We start from the raw sequence: 24931 nt of genomic DNA on the forward strand, positions 1-24931 counted from the left end.
CTCTGAGGTGAACACCAGCCCCTCTGTGCACGTGCACCAGACGATTCGGTATAGGTGTCACGAAGGCAGGGACCTGCATCATTCGCCTTCTCTCGGCCTCCTTTGGGTGAACGGGGGATAAAAGGATCACAGAGAGCGGGGAAAGTATGAGCCCATTACCATCACCAGGCCCTAATGCCAAAATTGCTTCTCTGGAAACGCGCTCCATAAGTACCACCGATAGCTGATACCAACGCAAACTGGCAGCCGACCTTTAAGAGACGACTAACAATAATAAAAGATGTCACATCTGTTTTTGCTTCAGCTGCAGTTCGGTCACAGAGCATTAGCGAGGGTTTGACTGAAACGAGGCGTCTCCTCGACTTCTCGGTCCTGTCATTGATCTGGCCTTCTTTTTGTTGTTTTGTCTTGTTGTTGTCCGTACAATGGCTGCCAGAGCTTTGACATCTGGCTCCGAGAAATTATGACACACCGCTGAACTGTCATGGAAAAGCTGAGCGAAGCCAATGCGTCTGTCAGAGTGGCATGGCAGTTTAGTGGCTCCGCTGTAAAATACCGCGAGAAAAACATAGAAAACTGACACTTTCGAGTGCAAAAAATAACAATACTGAGCAACTGTATGTGAAAATGGATTTGATTACATAAGACTATTTGAAAATACAAAACAAGAAAGATTATGAAATGCTTGTCAAGCTGCAAATTTTAAACACTCTGTTTTTCAGAGCTTGAGTACAAAGGTCCACTTCAGTGAAAACATTGAAGCCAGCATCTTTCTCACAGTTTCTGCTTTAAAATACAGGCCCTCCAATATATTCCAAATAATAATATGATTTTTTTTTTTTCTCAAGTCACTAAGGAAGTATCTAGATTACCTCTGGAAGTCTGGTTGCTGTAAAGGCTGTGACCTAATTCTGACGTTATTCATTCATTGTTTCCACCATGAAAATTCACCAATAGAAACAATTACAACTGTAGCAATGGGATTACAACATGGATCTGGCTTTATTTAAATCCCTTTGCAGTGCTGTGTTTTCTTTTTTTATTCAACATGTTATTTTAATAAGGTGCAGTATAAAGGGTGTACAGGATCTTTATAGTGTGTACACCCGCAGCAGTGTACCTGCCTCAGCCAGCTATTGAAATGCTATCAAAGAACATGGCAGTAACAAAATGTTTTAACACGTCATTAAAATCCTATACTCCACCTTCCACGAAAATGCATGTCGACAGTACATATTATATTGTTCACTGTGAAGTTTGTGAACTCGAGTGCTTCCACCAGAGAGTATTTGTCTTGAAAGACAGAAATGAATGAACATAAAATGGAGTTCATTGAATTGGAAAAAGAAACCTAAAGTTTGAACTTAAAGTTGAATTGTTTTAGGCTGCCCTTCCCTCAACATATATCTCTTCGAGCTGAAGTTCCCCTGCCTTTAAATCTGGGGTTTCCTTGATTTTCATGGAAATAAAGTGCATTCAAACAGTTCTCTTTTTTCTCGGATCTTCAGACCTGTAAATAGATCATATTTGTGTCATTAGCCTAAACTATACTCCACACTGGCAAGGAAAAACGATCAAGAAATCCAATGGACATGTTTATTCAGGGCCTCTTTTTAGTACCTGGATGAAGCAACACTGATGGTGATGTTAACCTCAAAAATTGCCAAACACTTTTGTTTTGGAAGTTTCTCTCCATGTACTTCTTGGCAGATTGTAGAGATTTGAACCTGTTTTGACGTGTACTCCCCCGATCTAAACAATTTCCGGTTTGTAAAGAGTTATGCAGATGATAATCCAAATTATCTTTTGAACAAATTATTGACTACATGAGGTAAAGATGTATCCACCAAGTTCTATTCAACATATGAGCAATAAAATAAAGTGAATCGTTCCATTTAGTGTTTCACAGCTATTTACAAATCAAGTTCCCTTTTTGACCTGTAACCCTTATTATCCTATATAACAGGATGGCTACGAGTTCTTTATGGGATCCCTAATGTTTTTGATAAATCACCCCAACTATGAACTTGTACGTAAACAACTTGTTTTTTTAAAAATAACTGAGGCAGACAATATCACATGCGTTTTAGAGATTCTTTAGTTAGAAAAATGAATTAGGGGAAAGGAAATTGGTTTTTGAAATAAGGTTTAAAGAAAATTAGGAGAATAACACCACAACGGTTTTTTCCAACAATGAAATAAATGTAACACAAATAAATTGTTTTGTAAAGAGGCAAACCCAGTCACGTGTGAATTTTAACAACACTATTTCAAGCAATCAATCATGTAACCTTCAAATCACCAAAATATGTACACTCAATGAAATAAAACCAATCAAATAGATACAATCATGAATACGACACCTTCAAATTATGAACTATTTAAACTTAGAAATGTAAACCTTCAGTCTTTTCTCACTCTTAAATGATCAAATATGAAATGATGAGTTCAGTACCTTCAATCAAATGTCCAAAAAACCTTAAATTAATAAACTAAGCCGGCATCTAAATGAAAACAGAAAACAAACCCCACCCTACGTTGCAGGCCTGTTCCGTTGTTGTCCACTAGATGGCATTCGTGGCAAAGGGAAAAGCTTACTCACAGTCTCAGACGATCTTCTATAAAGTTCCAAGCTCCACACAGATCCACCGAACGAGCACAAAGTTGTCCAAGAATAATCCACAGTCTCAGAAAGGAAGAAAAATGGTCCTGATAATCCACTCCGATCAAAAGTCCACGTTCTTCCACTCTCGCAGCGGCTGGCTGGGTTAGCAGCCCACTGCACTGCAGGCGCAGCTAGCTTTGCAAGCTAACAGCTAGTCTTCACTGCAGAACGACACTGCCCAGGCTTGTTGACTGCCGCAGCCGTTCCACAGGCTTCTCCCACAGTCACTCCAGGGGTGTTGGACCCCTGATAACTGTAAGATGTCCCGGATTGTCTGTTACGATCCGTTTTCAAGGTTCTCTCTTTCATTCAACTCTCACTCGCTCGTCCGTCTGTGCGTACCCGGAACTGCATGCGCTCTCTCTCTCGATCACATGACCCACTCTCTCACTGCTCATTCGCTCTCCCATAACGGTAGGTATCAACTTACAAATAAATCCCATAAATAATAAAATCAAACACACAGAGAAATACAATACTTTCTGTAAACAAACACTTTTAAAGGTAAATGGCAAAAAAATAAAAATACACTCAGGTGAACAATACACTGTATTCAAACTTAATTTCTCTTCAGGATGCAATGTAACAGTACCCATCACAAAATAAAACTTCTCTCAACAATTCCAAAACAATAAACAGGGTTACGGGGCTACATACTCCCCCTTCTAAACGTCTGATGTCCCCATCAGACTCAATTAACTTCAAAAAACTTGAAGGAACATACTGGCATTTATGGAAGCTTACTTTAGTTCTTCCCAATCTTAATCACAACTCCCCTATGCACAATGGTAAGGGGTTCCTCACTGACTCTACCAGGTTTATCATAAGTAAGTCTCATAACTGGCTTTGGTGTTCTTTTAGGTCTAGTCTGTCTAGGAAGGACTCCTGTTTTAGCACTACTAGACCGCCTTCTATCACTTGGATCACTGGAGACTAGTTCAGGATCTGATTCAGTGTCTGGTGCCGAATGATGTGTCTGTTCTCTAAGAGGAGGGGGCTCTGGCTCAGAGGAACTGGAACTCCCTGACTCAGAAGGACTGTCACTTTCTTCCATCCGGACGTCACTTTGGCTGTGCCTCGTTGAAGGCGGCCTCACCTTTCTGGACCAGATCTCTTCCAGGTAAGTGCGGTAGGACCTACGCTGGGGGTACTCCAACTCAGACTCATCAGATTCACATTCGGGTTGCGCTGGGTGATCAGAAACGTTACTCTTTCTCCGAACTTGTGCACGAGTTTTAGGCCTGGAGGGCAAATCTTCATCTTTGTGCAACTCAGGCATCCGCACCAGCTCTCCAATAGGCAATAGATGGTCTCGGTGCAGGGTTTTCGACTTGCCCCTCCCGTCCTCAGGCTTCAACTTGTAAACGGGTAGGTTTGGCATTTTCTCTGTCACTAAATAGGGAGTATCACACCAGCGGTTCTGGAGCTTGTGTTTCCCAGTGAAGGCCAGATTCTTGAGCAACACCCGATCACCAGGCTCTAGATTTCGACATCTGACTCTCTTGTCATAGGTTTTTTTGTTGCGCATGTGTAACTTGTTTGAGGCTTCTTCAGCCAGCTGATAGGCCTTCTGCAAGTCTTGCTTTAGCTTGGTGACATAGGACGAGTGTTGACGCTCAACTTTGTCTTCGGACTGGATGCCAAAACACATATCAACGGGAAGTCTGGCTTCTCGCCCGAACATAAGAAAGTACGGGGAGTATCCCGTGGCGTCACTTGTGGTGCTGTTGTACGCATGCACCAAGTGCACAACATGTTGACTCCACTGTCTTTTCTTCTCCTGGTTCAATGTGCCCAGCATGGACAACAATGTCCGATTGAAGCGTTCTGGCTGGGGATCACCTTGAGGGTGATAAGGGGTCGTTCGGGACTTCCTTATGCCCATTAGCTTCAGGAGTTCTTTGATCAATCGAGACTCAAAGTCTCTGCCCTGGTCTGAATGGATGCGAGAAGGCAATCCATAATGGACAAAGTACTTTTCAACGAGGACCTTGGCGACTGTAAGGGCCTTTTGATTCTTTGTAGGGAAGGCCTGGGCGTACCTTGTGAAATGGTCTGTTATGACCAACACATTACTGATTCCTTTCGAGTCTGGCTCCATGGAGAGGAAGTCGATACACACGAGGTCTAGAGGCCCATCGCTGACTATTTGATGTAGGGGAGCAGCTTTGTGTGCAGGAGCTTTCCTCAGGATGCACTCTCCACAGTTTCTGACATACTCTTCGACACTGGCAGCAATCTTTGGCCAGTAGAACCGATTTCTTATCATGTCAGTAGTCCTCTCGGCTCCCAAGTGACCGAGGTCATCATGAAGGGACTTTAGCACAACTGGTCTGAACTCAGATGGTAGGACAAGCTGACGACTTTGTTCTCCAGTCTGGCTTTGGCTTAAACGGTGTAGTAAGTCATCGTCTATGACAAACTTTCCCATCTGCCTTTTCATAGCTGAGATCTCAGGATTAGTCTCCACATCGTCTGGCCACTTCCCTTGCTTCACGGCATGGATGGTCGGTCCAATCACAGGATCTTGACTTTGAGCCAGGATTAGGTCTTGTCTGGACAACTGTCCCAGTGTGTTCAGTTGTACCCGTGCAGGGAATGCATATACATCTGGCACACACTCAGGTGATGCTCCAAGCTGCTCTACATATCTTGGAGAGGCTTGGGGGGATCCAAGGACACCGACCTGCTGGCATATAGACTTGACACCAGTTTGGGATATATTTTCCCAGCCTTCTCCGGGTTCCAGCCTTGACAGCAGATCTGCATCCACGTTGTTCTTTCCTGGTCTGTATATGATATCGAAGTTATATACTGAGAGATCTGATAGCCACCGATGTCCATGAGCATTCAGCTTAGCCGTGGTGAGCACGTAGGTCAACGGGTTGTTGTCTGTTCGGACCGTGAAGCGAGCTCCATACAGGTAGTCGTGGAACTTCTCCACAATGGCCCACTTGAGAGACAGGAACTCGAGCTGATGTATGGGGTAGTTCCTTTCCGAAGACGACAGTTTTCGGCTGGCGAAAGCCACTGGCCTTAGTCCTTCTGGGTGTTCTTGATAAAGAACTGCGCCAAGTCCCGCCAGACTGGCGTCTACGTGCAACACATATGGCTTGCTTGGATCAGCGAAGGCCAGAACTGGAGCGTTAGTGAGACGATGCTTGATGCTTTCAAATGCGTCAGTACATGCTTGATCCCACCTCTCTCCGAATGGTTCGCGCTCATCCAGGTAGACTTGATCAGTTGTGCCCTTCGTTGGCTTCCTTCCCTTCTGGGAGGGAGCATACCCTTTTGTCAGTTCAGTCAGGGGACGGACCACGGCTGAGTAGTTGTGGATGAACCGGCGGTAATACCCACAAAATCCCAGGAACGATCGTAGTGTCTTTAGGTCGGTGGGTCTCGGCCAGGTGGTAACGGCCTCAACCTTGCTGGGGTCCGTGGCAACACCATCCGCTGACACAATATGACCAACATATTTGACTTTGGTCTGACAGAAACGGCATTTGTCGAGGGAAATCTTGAGCCCAACTTCCCTGAGCCGGTCCAGGACTTTGAGGAGTCTTGCTTCGTGTTCTTCTAGTGTCTTTCCAAAAACGATCAGATCATCCAGGTATACGAGGACTTGGAGGAGGTTCATGTCTCCGACTGCCCTTTCCATCAATCTTTGGAACGTTGCAGGAGCCCCGGTGATCCCCTGCGGCATTCTCTCAAACTCATAAAAGCCCAGAGGACAGATGAAAGCCGTTTTTTCCTTGTCCTCCTCCTTCATGGCGATCTGGTAGTAGCCGCTCCTTAAGTCCAAGACAGAGAACCACTTGCTTCCTGTTAAGCAGTCCAGAGCCTCGTCTATCCTTGGAGTGGTGTACTGATCAGGTATTGTGCGACTATTGAGGGTGCGGTAGTCGATGCACATCCTTATGGTTCCGTCTTTTTTTCTCACGACCACTATTGGGGAAGCGTATGGACTTCTGGATTCCTTAATGACACCGGCAGCCAGCAGCTTTTGAATGTGGTTCCGTACATCGTCAATATCTGCAGGTGCAAGGCGCCTAGAGCGCTCACGAAATGGTCGCTCATCTGCCAGGCGAATGGTGTGCTCTACGCCTTTTGCTAGCCCCACATCTAGTTCATCGAGGGAGAATACATCGGCTCTCTCAGACAGTTTTTGTCGCAGTCTGTCTTTCCACTCTTCAGGAGCAGGTGAGTCCCCGAAGTCTAACAGACTGAGATCAAACTCTTTAGAGGCTGGCTGCTGCTTTGACAGTTTGCGAACAACATCTGTGGGATACAGGCAGCCGACAATGGACCCCACAGGTATGGTGGCATCTTTGAGGGTTTCATTTTGGAGAAGTACAGTGAACATGTTTACATCTACCGCATGGCTTGGAATGACCATGGGCTGCAAAAGCACACCAGCAGGAAGGGGGTTTTGGGAGGAAGCTTCGACCATGAGGATTTCATCTGGTAGTGGCTCAGTGGCTTCCACTTTGCAAATGGCTTGGTGACTGCACCCAGCATGTATTATCAAGGGACCAGGGCCCTGCCACTTTACATGTCCGACTTCATTGGTGCCTTCTTCCTGTAGCGGTTTTGAGGACTCATTGCAGGTGTTTTGAACGGCCATAGTTCGAGCCACGTGCGACCCTGGCATGTCTTCACACAACTGGGCTAGTCGCTTGGGAAGGCTGGCCTTAGCATTAGTCCCCAGGATCACAGGTGTCTTGTCGGGACCTGCAGGATCAGGGCAAATCAATGCCAGGACTGACATGATGGTTGGAGCTCCAACCACTTTCTTAGGGAACTCAATCTCAACCACTACGTAACCAAGGTAGGGGTAGCTCGAGTCACTTAGGCCCCAAATATCCAACTTGCTCACGGGGTGTATCGGGACATCGGACAGATACTGTTTGTACCAGGACTCGAAGATTATACTGACTCGTGAGCCGCTGTCCAACAGTGCCTCACATAGGTGGCCATTGACTTTTAGTGGCTCCATGGACGGGGGCCCTATCAAGCCTTCTGGTAGGTCTGTTGTCTTGTGGAAATCCAGTGCACTCTTCCGGACTTCAGCCCCGGCACTGGGGGTCTGGGAACCAGTAGTTTTAGCCTTCTTTAGGGCTCCAATGAGCTTTTGGATCACTTTGCTTGGATTCTCAGCATTAGTGCACTTTGAGGCGATGTGCCCGTTCTCTCCACACCGATAACAGATGTAGTCAGCTGTGTCAGTTGATCTTCTGGTTGAGGTGTTGGGTGCAGGACGGGTAGTGGGTACGGGACTGGTGCTGCCAACAGTCATCACTGCTGATGAGGCTGCAGCTGCAGTGAATGTTTTGGAGTTCATTTTCTGTGTTAAGTGCTTCACTTGTTTCCTGAGGGCAATTACTTCAGGATCTTGACTAGTTTCTGTGTCTTTCACTGGAACAACAGGCGACTCAACTCTTTCTTCAGTGACTGGTTGGTGTTTTGTCGCTAGCGTGGCAAACATTGACTTAATTTCTTTAATTTCAGCTCTTAGTGTTTGTATTTCTGACTTGCTTTCAGCTTGTGGTTTGGCGTAGACTGAGCGCACAGACTGGTTTAGCTTAGCTTTAGAGGCTTCGTATTCCTCTTCTGTGCGTATGTCGCGCAGCAGTTGCAGGAATGTAGGAGGGTTGTCTTTTTTCTCCCTCAGCCGCAGCTGGATTAACATCAAGTCGGCGTCTACTGCCCCTTTAAGCAGTTGCTCAAGTCTCGCTCTGTCCATACTGCTTGCGGGAAGACCACCTCGTTGCACGACTTTAGACAGACAGCGCTCCAACCTTCTTAAGAACTCTGACAGTTTCTCTCCCGGGTGTTGTCGCTGCAGACGGAAAGAGAAATATAAGTCGTCTCCTGATTCAGCCAGTCCAAATGCACTCTCTAGCGCTTCCAAGCATTTCTCTGGGGTGACATCTGGGTCAGATAGTCGCACAGCTTTCACCACTTCCAGTGCCTGTCCCTTTAAGCTCTCCATTATCCTCCTGCGTTTCTCTTTTGGTGGGCAATCACTCTCCTCCACCATCAAGTAGGCCTGCTCCATCCAGTGTTCAAACTGCTCTTCTCCAGCTGGAGTAGGTACTGTTCCAGAGAAAACACGCAGGCGCCGGTATCCTCCACTCTCAGGAGGTGGCTTCCCTGTCTTGTCTAGAAGGTCGCCAACAGCACGGAGTATGGACTCAACAGAAGAGGGGGCTGGCTCTGGCCCTGCGCACAAAGCCTGCACATCCTCCATGGATCTTCCCTCAGCTGCAAGCAGGGACGTCAATTTAGTACTGAAATCATCGCCAGTTGCTACTGAGCTCTCTGTTACGGTGTAGATTGGCCAGGCTTTTGCTCCTTCCTCTGGAACAACTTCAGGGGGAATAGACTGTGCATCTGTCACTTTTCCTCGGTATTCACAGAGTACCATGAGTTCATCTCCAGCATCACTGAACATTCTGCCCCTCACACGGACAACTCCAAGGCACTTTATAGTCTGCAGGACATCTTCAACTTTGGTTATTTCTGTATCTTCAGGGACAACAGTCAGGAGTGCTTGAGCGTCATCGAGCCCCTCTCCTCGACACCAGTTCTTTAATTTGTTTGAGAACATCTTGTGTTTTGCACTGACTGCCATTTTAAATTAGCTTGGCTGCTAGTTTGTGTTACTTTTTAGAGACTTGTTTTTAACTTTTTACAGGGAATGAAATATCAAACACAAAGAATCAAACATCCCAATCCCAGCGCGGTGCCTCCATTTATGTAACCCTTATTATCCTATATAACAGGATGGCTACGAGTTCTTTATGGGATCCCTAATGTTTTTGATAAATCACCCCAACTATGAACTTGTACGTAAACAACTTGTTTTTTTTAAAAATAACTGAGGCAGACAATATCACATGCGTTTTAGAGATTCTTTAGTTAGAAAAATGAATTAGGGGAAAGGAAATTGGTTTTTGAAATAAGGTTTAAAGAAAATTAGGAGAATAACACCACAACGGTTTTTTCCAACAATGAAATAAATGTAACACAAATAAATTGTTTTGTAAAGAGGCAAACCCAGTCACGTGTGAATTTTAACAACACTATTTCAAGCAATCAATCATGTAACCTTCAAATCACCAAAATATGTACACTCAATGAAATAAAACCAATCAAATAGATACAATCATGAATACGACACCTTCAAATTATGAACTATTTAAACTTAGAAATGTAAACCTTCAGTCTTTTCTCACTCTTAAATGATCAAATATGAAATGATGAGTTCAGTACCTTCAATCAAATGTCCAAAAAACCTTAAATTAATAAACTAAGCCGGCATCTAAATGAAAACAGAAAACAAACCCCACCCTACGTTGCAGGCCTGTTCCGTTGTTGTCCACTAGATGGCATTCGTGGCAAAGGGAAAAGCTTACTCACAGTCTCAGACGATCTTCTATAAAGTTCCAAGCTCCACACAGATCCACCGAACGAGCACAAAGTTGTCCAAGAATAATCCACAGTCTCAGAAAGGAAGAAAAATGGTCCTGATAATCCACTCCGATCAAAAGTCCACGTTCTTCCACTCTCGCAGCGGCTGGCTGGGTTAGCAGCCCACTGCACTGCAGGCGCAGCTAGCTTTGCAAGCTAACAGCTAGTCTTCACTGCAGAACGACACTGCCCAGGCTTGTTGACTGCCGCAGCCGTTCCACAGGCTTCTCCCACAGTCACTCCAGGGGTGTTGGACCCCTGATAACTGTAAGATGTCCCGGATTGTCTGTTACGATCCGTTTTCAAGGTTCTCTCTTTCATTCAACTCTCACTCGCTCGTCCGTCTGTGCGTACCCGGAACTGCATGCGCTCTCTCTCTCGATCACATGACCCACTCTCTCACTGCTCATTCGCTCTCCCATAACGGTAGGTATCAACTTACAAATAAATCCCATAAATAATAAAATCAAACACACAGAGAAATACAATACTTTCTGTAAACAAACACTTTTAAAGGTAAATGGCAAAAAAATAAAAATACACTCAGGTGAACAATACACTGTATTCAAACTTAATTTCTCTTCAGGATGCAATGTAACAGTACCCATCACAAAATAAAACTTCTCTCAACAATTCCAAAACAATAAACAGGGTTACGGGGCTACAGACCAATCAAGAATCAAGCTGAAATGACCTGGAGGATCACACTACGTACAGCATCTGGGAGCACAAACCTCCTTTGCAACCTTCTCAGTCAGAAATAGAACTGCAGGACGACTAAAGGAGGAGATGACTCAGGTTCTCCAGGATACTCATCCATCCGTCTGTCCCTCCATCTGGTTTGCGTTTGCATGGATGTCTCTCATCCTGCAGCTTCTTCCCCCGGCAAACCCCAGGTCCCTCCTTCAACCCCTCCCCGCCCGCTGCCGGTGCCAGCGCAGGACGGCGGCGGCGGAGGTTCCGTGGACGCGAAGCCGAAGCACGGCGGCCTCCGCCTGGCTCGGGAGCTGAGCCTCACCCTGATAGGACTGGATAGAGAGTTGGCGTGAATCTGGACTGTGGACACGTTGTTCTGCGTGGGAGCGGTGGTCTGATTGCTGGGGTGATAAAGTGGGCTAAATTAGACAGGCCTGGCTTGGGGATGAAAAACACCAGGCTTTGGTTTCTATCTGGCCGGCGCTGGGAAAGAAGCTGACTGTTCATGGCTGGAGATGGGATTAGAGCAGGGGAAAATGAACCACCCATCTAACTTGGGCTCAGATCCTCGAGTCCGAGGGGAAAAATTTGGCCCGATGACTGATGCATCGCATTGTCTTTGGATGCGAGCGGGCTTGGCGCGAGGCGTGCAGTGACGCTCGTGACGGAGCGTGCTCCGGGGAATGACGCAGTAGCCCATCGATCATCCCCTCCTCCAGAGCAGCGTCGACGGGCCTGTGTGCGGAGGACGGGAGCCCAGACTCTGAAGGCCTCTTCACTAAACACCAGAAAGAAGCGTCACCGAGTGTGATGAAGCATTCCTGAAATGACAAATGGGGAGAGTGTGAAAGAGCTGGTTAAGTACAAATTGGTTGCAGCTTCGTGCCCGAATAATACTCAAACTTTTAAACAACTGGACGAAATTTAGCAATGAATGCATCGGCCGTGTTTCTCGCCGACCTGGTGGAGTTCTGTTGCTCTACAAACACAAGTCGGCTTGTTTCCGATGCAGTTCGCACTGAGTCACCTCACAGCGGTGGGCAGCGGTTTGTTTGAGCAGACTTGCACAAAGTGTTCTGCTAGCCCGTATGATTTGAGGGTGTAGAGACTCATTGGTGCTTGAAGAACTGAGATACGTTTTCACCGCAGCGGTCAGTCAATTATCTGTCATTTTTAATCATTCAATCTCCAAAGCAGCGTGCACTTTCCTGTAACCGAAGCCCAAGCGTCTGAACCAAAACCGAACTCACAGACGTGTCTTCAGGCTCGCAATGATGGACCCAACATTAACAGTGTAATAATGTCAAAGTTTTCCAAGACAGTTACACCAACAAACCGGTTACCTGGGGGGAAAAGAAGAAATCTGTATTTAACTTCAAAACATTGCAAAGCTTTGCTTATTTGTGCTGTCAGTGAGATCGGAATAACAGTCTCTTCCCTTCATGGATGTTTTGGCAGCTTTGAGTTTACAGCTCACCTTGTTGTTGGACCAGTTGAACAAACTTGTGATTTTTTTCCAAATTTGTCTAAGAGCAGGATTTCTCTTTTGTCTTCATTGCTGGCCATAAATTCAGAGCTGGAAGCTATTGACTAACCACAGAGTTTAAATGAGACTAAAGCCACGTTTACGCAACAACATTTGAAGTGAAAATGCATCGCTTTTCTGTTTTTGTTTCAGAAAAGTTTCTCTGAAAACAGTGTAGTTCACATGCCTCCATGAATGTCAGTTATCTTAGCTCAATGATAAAACTCAAGACATTAAACTTTTGGAAAACTTGAAGATATGCTGGATGTTGTAAAATGATTATTTATCATTATCTGCTCTTTTTAAAATGTTCTCGATTTCACAATATATCATGTATCAACTCCACAGCTTGTAAATGAGGGAAATCATTTCTGAACAGGTACATTTCAAAACCCTTAATTGATTAATAGCCTTTAAATAATGGAAGAACTCGCTGTCACTCCTCAAAACCACTGGATTCAATTTGACGATTATGCAAAGATTGGAATAAAGTTACAGATTCTGCTTGTTTGTTACAATCCCTCAGGACAGATTGCAACACTGCCACCTGGTGGCAGGTAAGCACTTCTTTCAGTTTGAAAAATCCAGCTGGTTTTATTTGATTGAGTTGCTCGAATGATCTCAGTTTGTACGCCAGCAAAAGTTCTCAAAGATCTTGAAATAAGATTAAGAAAAAAAAGCATTCTATCTCTTGGCTCGCATTACGATTTAACAGGTTACAGTAAATCTTAACACCTGCTTAAACCCTGAACAGAGAGTTTAGAACATCTGCAATCAGAATCAGTGTTTGAATTTAAACGTTTATATGCGAAAATATCAATTTTCATGTATGATTTGCTTGATGCACAGACAGACATGCACCAACATTCATCCCCCTCGCTCAAGCCAGCTTGGCAAAACATGATTACCCTTCAGAAGCAGAGTGGAGTGAGAGCGCAAAACTTTACCAGAAGTTATGTAACGCGTCTGCATTTCTTTTTTTTTTTCATTCCCATGCAGTGTCATTTACTGTAATACCCTGGCTATATTTTGGCAGTTTTTCCTCACAGAAGCCCCTTTTGAACTCAGTATCACCTCAGAGACATGAATCGTAACCCTGTTTTTTTTTTTTTTTTTTTGCTTCTGTTATATCATTCTAATTGACCACTGATGTTCCCGCTGCCTGAACGAGCTGAACATGTTTACGGCTGGTGGGCGAAAGGTGTCAGGGTCACGAGAAGGTGCGGTGTGGGAAAAGGCAGCATGTTTTCTAGTAGTCTTATTTTTCCATCTGTTGGTGAGTTTATTTGGCCAGGTGAGAGTAATGTCGTTTGAATTGGCGTCCGGACAGAAATATTTGCGTCGAGTGGCCGCTGCTGGTGTGGGTTTTGCTTGTCTGCCAAGAAAACTGCGGTGAGGTTGATTACAACTCTGTGAAGTCACAACAGAAAAACTAAACCCCCAAATCACAGGAGCTTATGGGCATGAAGAGACGGATGTTGACATGCTATAGCCGGCGGTTACACAAGTCTAAGATGATGATCACAACATAACCACAGCCTGGATGGACACTGATTTATTGTAATGTTCTCTTGAAAGGTACGTTGATGGATTTCAGCTCCCTGTGGCCTTCTGTGATTTTAAAGCAAATTAATGAAATAATGGGAGGTAGATTTTCTTTCAGAGTTTGATTAGAGACAGTCTTATTCCTCCTGATGCTGGGTTTTGGGGCAGTTCCTGTGCGGTGCACCAGTGTTTGGGATTTCAGTCAGATCCCCCTCTCCATGCCAGGGAACAACCATTGTTTGATGATCTCAGCCTGGCGCGGCGCAGAAGGAGTGTGTGAATGTGCTCTGGCAGCTGGATGGGGATGGTGAGACGAGGCGTAGCATGCACCGAGGGGGGTGGGGGTGGGGGTGGGGTGGGGGGCCTAGCTAAGCTGGGTTTGATGACATCTTTATTGTGAACATGAGTAGCATCTCCCCATTCATAAACACAGGGGCTGCAGTTTTCAAGACGTGAGGTTGATTGTAGCTGCATTGCTCGAGCGGGTGCACGTTCGAGCACGTGAAGCGAGCGTCTGAATTCTTCCTAAGCCAGATCAATTCAGACCCAATGAAGGTCGGATCCCAAAACACTGAAAACATTGTCATGTAATTCGATCCTAGTAGGACATAATGCATGTAGCTGTTTAGTGAGCAAGACGTCCTCCCAGTTTGGATCAGCTTGCGTGAAAAGCTTGTGATTTTGTGTGTTCTGATGCCTTTTTACCAGATGAACCAGGCTTTTTTCTACAGCCTGTGCTACAGTCAAACTTCTTGAACTGAGTGACTGAACACCCAGCAGCACCCAGTGTTTTGGAGGTGTTCTGATCCAATAAGCATCCAATCCTGGTCATAATGTTATGGCTATACAGAAGGGTGATTTCATGTTGACGTGGAGTTTGACCCCCCACCCTCCGTTGTGGGAGTCGGGGTTACCTCAGCAACTCGGAGCAGGAACAGGATTGAGTCATCGGTGCTTTAGGCCCCCTGAAGTCTGACAATCCTCAGTGTTTGTTGCTAAACAAACATCTTGATTATTATGCAGGGAGGGGGACGGACACGGGGAAGTGATCCGACACGAGGCGAACGTAACGGAGAGCTGCTTTAATTTCACAAATTTTCATTTCTACGCCTCTGAAGTTTTGAATCAGCGGGGTACGACAGGCCTCCTGAGTGCGAGCGCACTTCCTCGGCCCCCTCGTCCTCTCAGACGAGCCAGAGTTTGCTCTTCCCATGGTGCTTTGTGCTCGGGCCATCTCCCAGTCGTGGCGCTTGCCTCTCTGAACTCCCACAACTTCATCAAAGAGGAGCGAGCGGAGCATGGAGGGGCAGGAAAACACAAAAAAAAAAAAAAGAAAGAGGGGAGAGGAGAAAGCCCCGCTTCCCTAATCACATCCCCATGAGGTTTCAGCTGCGGAGGTGAGGGCGAAGTAAACAATTTTGTTTATCGTGTTTTTGTTGTGTTGTTCTTTCATTTCGTGGCCTCTTTTGTTTCCAAGCTCTTCTTTCTTTTTTTTTTTGCTGAGGAATTAGAGGGGTGATTAATGCAGATCCACTCCTTATTATCACCCCCCTCTCTCTCCCCTCTCTCTTTTCTGTTTTGGGAAGATTCCCCCTGGTAATTAATTCACAGCAGAATTAATTAGAGCGGAGGGAGGGAGGCAGGCGGAGGCCAAGATATTTCAAGAAAGAAAGGGGGGGGACAGTAAATCAAAGTGGGGACAAGAAATGTGCAGAAATTGTTAAAAACGGGCTACAAAATGAAACCTTTTCAGCCCCTTCTACTTTTCCTTCTTTCCTTCACGCTCAGTTTTTTTCTGCTCACAGAAATTAAGAGCTGAAATTAGGTTTGCGACAAGCCGGAGAGGCCCCTCAGCCTAACGAGACGCAGCGGACGTGGATGAAAGATAAGGGATTCTGGATATCTCCAAGGATGCACAGAGCGGCTGACTAATGGAAAACTACGCCCGTGCGCCGGGCGGAGAGGCGGAGGCGGCGGCGCTTCCAAACTCGATTGGTCTCCTCAGTCGCTGCGTCACCCGGATCGGCCTCCAAGAAGCAAAGTGAAAAGCGCGCCGACATCCAAGTGTTATATGGCACCGCCGGCCCTAAAGACACAAGTATTCCTATTCCTAATTCTTTCAGAATTTTCTAAACTCAATCAAGCACTTTTCCATTTTGATTCCGCGTCGGACGCCAGTTCAGTCGAATCGGGACGGCTTGATCGTGGCCGTAACGAATCTCGGGCGCTGGCGCCTCTTGGCTAACTGGATAACCGTATTAGGGAATTGCAAAGTTCTTATTCATTCTCAGGTACAGACTCGCATCGCAGTTTCACCAGCTCTTTTCCCGAACCCCTCCTTCTCGCACTATCACCACAATCTCACCTCTGTGTCGCACTCTTCACTCCTGCCTCTTCGTTATAAGTTGTTGATTTTTTCTTTTTTTTTAATGCCACTTGCATTTAATTTTCCCTCCTGCTTTCTTTTTGCCAGTTTTGAGGTAAAATGTCAACAAAATGGTTCATGAAAGCCGTGGGAACCATGTTATTCTGTTCCTCTGTCCATCACTACTCTTCTACCAGCTCTACTCGATCACACAACTCCGCCTGATCACATCAGTTTCGTGTCGTGGCTCTTATCTGTACATTTACTAGCATTTATGGTGGCATAATTTAGACGGAGATAAAAAGAAAGACCAACGTCAACAAAATACACAAACGGCGGTGAAGAAAAACAACATAAAAACACTAAAATAAAGGCAGCATACTGTTGATAATGGCCACTTAAATGTTCATAGCAAATCGTCATATCATAGAAATACTCAACTTGATCAAACATCCCGTGTTTACCTCATATTGTGGAGCTCGAATATGAAGCGTGAAGTGTCATTCTGTATTAAACCCAGCGCTCTCCAAATGACATTTCATGTCACAAAATGTGGAATTACATCATTTCTTGAGGACAGACAGACATGATGGAATCTTTTTGTCATTATTTGAACTTTGAATCACCGAACTGCTAATTGTGTGCCGTCAAATAACTGCGATTTGCTTTCAGATAGGTCCACATTTTAGCCTGGACGAACCGGCATGCTATCAACCCACTTCGTGGGATTAGATGATCCTCCCACCGGTCTGGTTTCTAATGGTGCGGTTAAGCCCTACTCGCCCAGATTTATGAACTTAATACCAAAGTTCCCGGCAAGTACTGAAACCAGTTGGTTTAAACGACCCAAAGTAAATGCAGTAAATATCCGTAAAAATCCAGTATCTTGGTGTTTGTGTGAAGTTACATTCCACTGCTGTTGAGGTATTTCCACTTTGCTTACTGAGTCTGGGAAATTCAGTCTACCTGTTTCTGCTGATGGCCTCCAGATGTGTCTGAGTTCTCACTAACCTGGCCTGGTCTTTGTCAGAATTTCTTAAAGTGCTGATCCAGATTAATTTTCCTACTGAGAGCGAGTCAGAAGAGAGAGTTGCATCCTGCTCAACAACTGTAAATCAGCTCACACCAGACGTCTCGGACTCAATACGGATCCTGGGGACTTGATATGTTTCTCATGCCTGTTTTTGGTTTTCTTTTTCTTGTCTTATTAGCATTTTTGGGAAAAACCAGCAAGATAACACGAACTCTGTGTTCCAGAGAGGTCTTAATTTATTAAATCTGGTTACAAAGTGGACGGCCCTCCAAACCCGCACCCCGCCACTTCTTTCTCCACAGCTCTGAGAAAGTTGACCCTAATGGAACTTCAGCATGTTCGCAGCTCGCCATACCCCCGTCTGGCGGCGCCTGATGGAGCGATCTGCCTCGTTAGTTCAGATTCGATTTGAGGGAAGGCTGGAGTAATTTCACCATGACTGATGGTGGGAATGTGGGCCGAGTTGTGTGCCCTGGTGTCTCCCTGATTCCCTCCTCCGCTGGGAGGAAGGCATTCAGAAGATATTGCCTCTTTTCTGCTCATTTTATTTCATCTTTTAAGCTGAAACTTGTCTTCATATCCCTAAGATTTGTCCGCAATCCCGTGTTTCCCACCTGTTAACTTTACCTTGCAGGCATGTAAACATTGGACTAATCAGTATCAGTGTGTGTGTGAGAGTGTGTGTGTGTGTGTGTGTAGATAGTGTTGGTGTGGAACGATAAGGCTAAGTGAATGATTCTCTCCGGTAAACAGAGCGGAGCAGACGACAGAGCAGCGCTCAGGCCAGCTGCCATGGGAATCTGGATAATCCATTCTGCTCACTTTATTAACATCATTATGGAGGGAACAGAGAGGGCAGGGGGGGGGGGAGGGAGCAGGGGAGGGCGGCGGTGGTGGTGGTGGAGTAATAGTGAGACAGCTGGAAGAGCTGTGGGTGGAAGGCCAGAAGATTGAGTGCAGAAGTTGATTTCAGTCCGAAAACGAGTGATAAATGAGGGATCAGAGGGATGAAAAGGAAGCCTGCGGCCTGATTTAAGCCTCCCAAGTAATGCAGATCCTCTTTCATGCTTTTATCCATGTGTTCTCTGCAGATATTTTATAACACATCAAAGATGTCACATAAATTAAAAAAAAAACATAGCCTTGAAAAGAAGATGATGAAAATTGAGTGCAGCATTATTTCAATACACACCTCAGAATGCAAAATCAGTGCTTCAGTCTTGTTACATGGCACAAGTATATTTGCATCTTTTGGAATTTTTTGAGGAAAAAAGCAACCCAAAAAAACATATACACACTGAATTAGGTGTTTTGAACCACTGACAATCAAGCGTTCATGCAGCTGGGAACTTGGAAAGTTACTCGATGGTTAAGTTGATTTCCTCTGTTGGTAGCAACCACAAACAGCCAGGAAGTCTGACCAACATTCAGCATTCAGATCTATTTTATCATGACACATAGAAGTCAGCACAAGGAGGAAATGCTGGTAGCTAAGTCAATATTATTGAGAATTGTCAATTCTTCATGAAAACGCTGCTGTTTTTTTTTTTTTTTTTTTTTTTTTTGCTAGCTTGGAGTATTGAAGAAATCTGGGTATTTTCACTTCAATTGCAGTAAGGTTGTTTTTATTAGGGAATGCGTATGGGCTCAAATACCAGCTGTTATATAAAAAAGAAAAAACACACACACACACACAGATACATTTTTGAGTCCCTAAGCTTACTTGAAAAGTTGTCAAACTTGGCACTCACAACTGGTGGAAAATTTGATATTTTGGGGCTGAAACACATGTGACTGGCAAAAAGCCACCACAGTTCCTTTTAGCCACCTGTTAGATTTATAACATCAAGATCTCACATCCCGATTCACCGACAGAATTTGAGACACTTATGTGATTTAGAAATACTTTTTCTGATACCAATACTAAATGTGATGAGTGGCATTAGTAGTTGTAGCAGTAGTGATATGTTTCCAGCTTTCAGGAATGATTTTTCCAAGTTCTCAATTACTCATACAAGGAACAGCAGTGTGTGGCGAAAACGTTCCCGTCATTATTCACTTTAACATAACATTTTACAGTTTATATCATCGGACTGTCAATGCGCTCTGCTACTTTACCTCTGAATTCATGGTTTAGTGGTTACTGCTCTCACCTCCAGGTCGTCTGTCTCTCTCTCTCTTTGTCCTCTGATGGATTGAAACCTGTCTTCACCCACAGTAAACTGGAATCGTCTCCCACTGATAGCAGTGGTGTAGAAGATGGATGGATTCATGATTATATAGATGTGTTCACAGGCCTTCACCCCTCGGTTTCGTTTGTTACACGATGCGCTCCCAGACAAGCTTTGGCTTTAGAAAAACGGAGAAATTAAAGCAAACCGATTGGTTTCCGCCTCCGAGAAGGGGCCCGTTGCTGCTCGGCTGTCTGGCTAACCGACAGTCCAACAGGTTTCATTCAACTGTGTATATAACTGCCCGAATGTGAAGCTGAGCGCTTCTGAAAATGATCCACCATGCTGTGTCTGCTATTTGGTAAATCGTCGTTCCAAAAAAATCCAATACTATAAGAAAGTGTGTTGGACAGTGAAGAAAAAACATTTTCGCTCAGTAGCAGGTTGTAAATCTTCTTGGAAGGCCAAAGTGGCCACAAAGCCAAAACCTTGAACATTATTATCTTGGAGTAAAGCTTTTATTTCTTGAAGTTGTAGAGCAATTGTATTTGTTTGACACTTTCACATTATTGTAAAGCCTCTGGGTTCTCTAACAGAATGGTACCTTTATTTTATTTTTTTTTTCTGCTCTTGCCTCATACTAAGAAAGTCTGAATCCTACTGACTGGCTCTTTCTATTTGGATTCTTCATGTTCTGCAGGGATTCAGCAGTATGGCGTTGTGAACTTCCATTGTGTATTTTTATGCATCCCTGCATCATTTCCTTTATGTCGGCGCTCGGGTCGGTGTGAAACACTCAGACAGGGTTTTTGTTGTTGCCTCATCCTGTCAGGATGAATCGAGATCGGCTCCGTAAACAGAAACGGACCGCTCTGTTAACACACAACACAAACTACACGGGTTACATTTATCCTCTGTTTATTGTCAATTATGTCAAACACGTTGACTTTTTCTGGAAAATGCGGCTCAGGAGGAGTGAGCAAGACCCGGCGCGCTGAGAGGAGCAGAGAGGACAGCCAGGGAAATTTCCAAATAAAAGCAGGCCACGCAAAAGTATCAGAATTAGGAGTGTCACACAAACAAGTTTTTCCTCCTTGTGGAAAAAGTAATGAGCTCCATTTCTGATTCCCCTCCTTTCATCGAGAGGCGCTTGTTTCTGGGTCGCGCCGGGTTTTCGGGTTAGCGTCCGACGTGATGGCTTTTATGACTGTGGCGACACGGTGCAGTGGAGAAAAGGCACATGTACGCTAAGATCCTATGAAGCTCTGAAGCCACTCCTGCACACACCCTAATGTGCACGCACACACACACACACCTCCAGCCAGACTGTCGGATAAGCCTCATTTAGCCTGCTGTGTAACTGTCTCTGTGTAACGAATGGCTCGGGTCCTGCAGGCACGAGTCCGGCCAGACCACTGGCATTACAAGTCCCTTTGCACTGACCAGACACACGAGCTCACAAACACACACACACACACACACACACGGCTCAACACTGCCCAGATATCCTGCTTGCACCTCCATCCATCAGCTCTCAGGAAAGGTCCTGCTGTGCACCGGGAGCCAGTTCAGTCCCAGACTGGCGTGGCGTTTGTGGGCCTCGCCCGTGCCCCGCCACTCCCTCCCCCTGTTAAAAATGCACTGTCACGTTCCCCCACTGCTACCGAAGCCACTCTCTCATTCTGTCCACAGCTACCGGCAGCGGGAAATTATGACAAACGGCTCGCTTTTTATGGCTGTTTTTCCTTCCTATTTCTCAGTTTGTTCTTCTTGTTGAGAAAATATCTTTAAAAACGACCAAAAAGATTAAAACTTTCCATTTTTGTCGGTGACTCAACACACTGCCGTGTTTTGTGGCTTGACCTTTAATGAGGTGCGCGCGTGTTTTAGTGTGTGAAGCATGGGTTCTCTCTGGTCGCCGTGTGTCTACGGCTGCGAGCTGATGATGAACAGAAGGTAGGATGATCGACTGGAGGGCAAATCCAGCTCGGCTGTGAGTGTTTCTGTCACCTAGTTACTGGAGATGCCGTCGCTCCGGCTCTGGAGCCCAGGAAGCAGTCGCCAAATGGCAGGTGACATCAGCCGAAGGGCGGAGCGGCGTCTCGCGGTTTTCGCTGTCGCCTCAGACGGTCAGCTCCTGCTCCTGGGTGTTTCTCAGGATGTAGCACCGTGTGAAACGCTCGCTCCCTTCCTAGACTTCACAGACTTGTGCATTTGGTCAGGTGGAGTTCTGCTGATTCTGGTACACACAGTTCCACATCAACACGCTCATACGCAGATGACACTCAATGTTCTGACATAGAATGTCCACACACTTATGTGCATTAAGGCTATATTAAACACATTAGTAATGCAACACAGGCTTGTACGTGCTCGTGCACACGTGTTTTCAGACTACGTTCTAAAATCCCTTTCCACTCATTAAGCCCCTAAATCCAAGATTGAGTCAGAAATGTTCTAACTGTGAAGTAAAACTTGATGCATCGTCTGTATCATTACATTATAAAAGACTCTGGTCAGGTACTTTGAAATAAAATCCCTACAACACCTGCAGCAAAACCTGGAGCCATGCAGCACGGACTTGATATTTTTACCAAAACAGCAGCTCTTTGGAAATAGTGATGAATATGAATAGTTTTATTGTCTCCCAAAATCATGCAGAATACAACAATGCATGCAAATCTCTTTGGAAAAAAAAAGTAAATAAAAGGGAAGCAAACAAGCAGAGAAGGAAATTATGGTTTAATGAGCTGCACAAATAATCAACATGAGGAAACTCTGGCCGTAGCCACGCAAACTTGGCTGCAGATGCAGTCATGCTCAAGAGTCATGGAAACATGAGGCTCTGCCAGTTGGTGCCATGTTTGGATAAGACCATAAAATGTACGTGTAAAAAAAAATAAAAAATTCCAACCAAGCTAATGTATCAGTGTCCGTTTTGGCCAGCATCAAATGCACACCCCGGACTGTACCAACAGATGTGAAAACACCCTGGAAAACATTTATTAAAAGTGGAGGTCCTGTCTGCTTGTGTGGCAGCGTTGATCATTACTCGGCAGGAGCAGATTCTGTCTGGCTACGAAGAGTATCGCAGCAGGATGGATGGAGGAAATGCACAAACCACTCTTGTAATTTTCCAGCATCCATTTGAGGTCGTCTTTCTCACATATAAAGTCATATGTCAACATTACACATTGTTTGTTGACAGCGTGGATTTGATTTTTTCCTCCACTATCCTTAACACTTTTCCAGTCAATTTTTCGTTTTAACCGGTTTGATCTGGCTTCCTTGTGACATTTTCGTCTCCTAATAATCTAATCTTAGTTCTACAGACGGGTTCGGTTTTCCTGACACCGTGGGGTCACAGTTGACGGGTCGTAACCGACAGCTCCCCGGTGTAACGGGCCTTCTTATCATCTGTGTGAAAACAAGCAGTCCCTATTGATCGACGCCCACCGCTCACTGACAAATATTGACCCGCGGTGACTTCCCACCAGATTCCCAGATTAGAAGCGGTCGGCTCTGGCCGGCCAGTGGGAAAGCGTGTGTGTTTGCGAAGGCAGAGGAATCAGCGCCGTCCCAGTGAAAACAGCAACAGCATGTAAACAGCTGAGAGTCCCTCAGTTATTAGGACTCACACCTCGGTAATATTTTGGCTTTCCTCTGCTGAGCTCATGTAGTTGCCAGGCTGCAGAGGTGTTGATGGCAGTACACAAAATGCTAATGTTTGCTGTTCTTATTACATGTTTATTAGGTTTATCAGTTTATTTCCCAAAGTCTCAATTACAGGTCATGACGAATGTCTCAATTTATGCTAAAAACCTGGTAGATGCATTAAAAAACAGTGAGTTCATCTTTTACTCTGTGATAGTAAGACCTTGGACCTTTAGAAATTAATAATAAGAGTAGCAATAAATGAAGCTGGCCTATTGTCAATATGGGACAATGCAGCAGTGTTTGGCTTCATGTCTTTGTGATTATATGTTTACCTGGTGAAAGTCGTCAAGGAGGAGACAGACCAGCCCGTCGAGTTGACAGACTTTATTCTCACACAGCGAGCTGTCATGCAGACATTCCAACCCCAGTGTGTGACCGCTTCCTTCCTTTTACTCCCAAAACGTCAGTGATGTGAGGTCTTCCCCCACAGCAGACACCGAACAAGGAAGTATGGTTGCAGTCTCAGAAACTGGCCTCAAAGGATTACAAATCTTTGAATTTTGTGGCAAAATCCCATCTTCAGTAGCCCAGATGGATTTTATTACATCATACTAGTGGCTTGACAAGGCTCTTTTTATTATATACAGTATATTTATCTTTTTAAAGGGATACTTCAACATTTTGGCAAATTGGCCCATTTAGCGCAATTCCTTAGTCATTTCGAACAGGATACTTACTTTATTTGTGAGGGCGAGCTGTTGTTTATTCAGAGGTGAGTCGGGGAAGGTTTTCCGGACGGACACAATGGAAGTGGGTGGTATTTTTGGTTCCCCCTCGTCAAACTCATCAAATACACAGTTCAACAATCCCAAAACACTTTGGTGGACACGTTATAATCCGCACATTCACTACGCTGTGAAACACCAACAAATAATATTGTAGCGTTACGACACTGAAGCAAATACTGGGAACTACTTTTTCTTTTGAAATCACTACACCCAGACGCCATGTTTAGTAAGTAGTTCCGTCTTAGCAATCTTCGCATAAACAACTCAGTCTTGTCATTTTGCATTAATATTTCACAGCGTAGTGAATGTGCGGATTATAACGTGTCCACCAAAGTGTTTTGGGGTTGTTGGATTGTGTATTTGATGAGTTTGACAAGGGGAACCAAAAATACCATTCACTTCTATTGTGTCCGTCCCAAAAACCTTCCCTGACTCACCTCTGAATAAATAGCTCGCCCTCACAAAAAAGTAAGTATGCCGTTCGAAATGACTAAGGAATTGCGCTAAATGGGCCAATTTGCCAAAATGGTGAAGTACCCCTTTAATGCATTTTCTGCCTTGCTTCTTCGTTCTTAATGATTTGAAATGTACTTTTGATGCTACTCCTAAACGTATTTCCCTATATAAAGGTTAGAGATTCAGAGTGGAATAAAGACATAAAGCTGGATGGATGCAGGTTGCTTTGCCTTATGTTTTTAGAAGCCATGAAATGATAAATCAAGAAGACCTTGAGTTGGTCATGTGGCCACCGTGGTTTCTCTCAGTTGTTTACGTGAATGGAAATGTCAAGAATTGTGTCACAGAGACAGAAGAAAATTCACTCAAGGTTGATTCCTGCTTTTGGCAAAATACTGTAGAAATATTGTAGAAACCACACAAGGCTTCCCAGACACGAATGACATTGTAGCTTACAAACTGTAGCTTGCATTAAATGTACACTGGAAACTGTGTTATCTCAGTTGAAGTTCAAAGTAAAATTCCTGGAACATTTTGAAGCATTAAAAATTCCAGGA

This window comes from Salarias fasciatus, chromosome 8 (assembly GCF_902148845.1).
Source record: "Salarias fasciatus chromosome 8, fSalaFa1.1, whole genome shotgun sequence".
In the NCBI taxonomy this organism is placed as follows: domain Eukaryota; kingdom Metazoa; phylum Chordata; class Actinopteri; order Blenniiformes; family Blenniidae; genus Salarias; species Salarias fasciatus.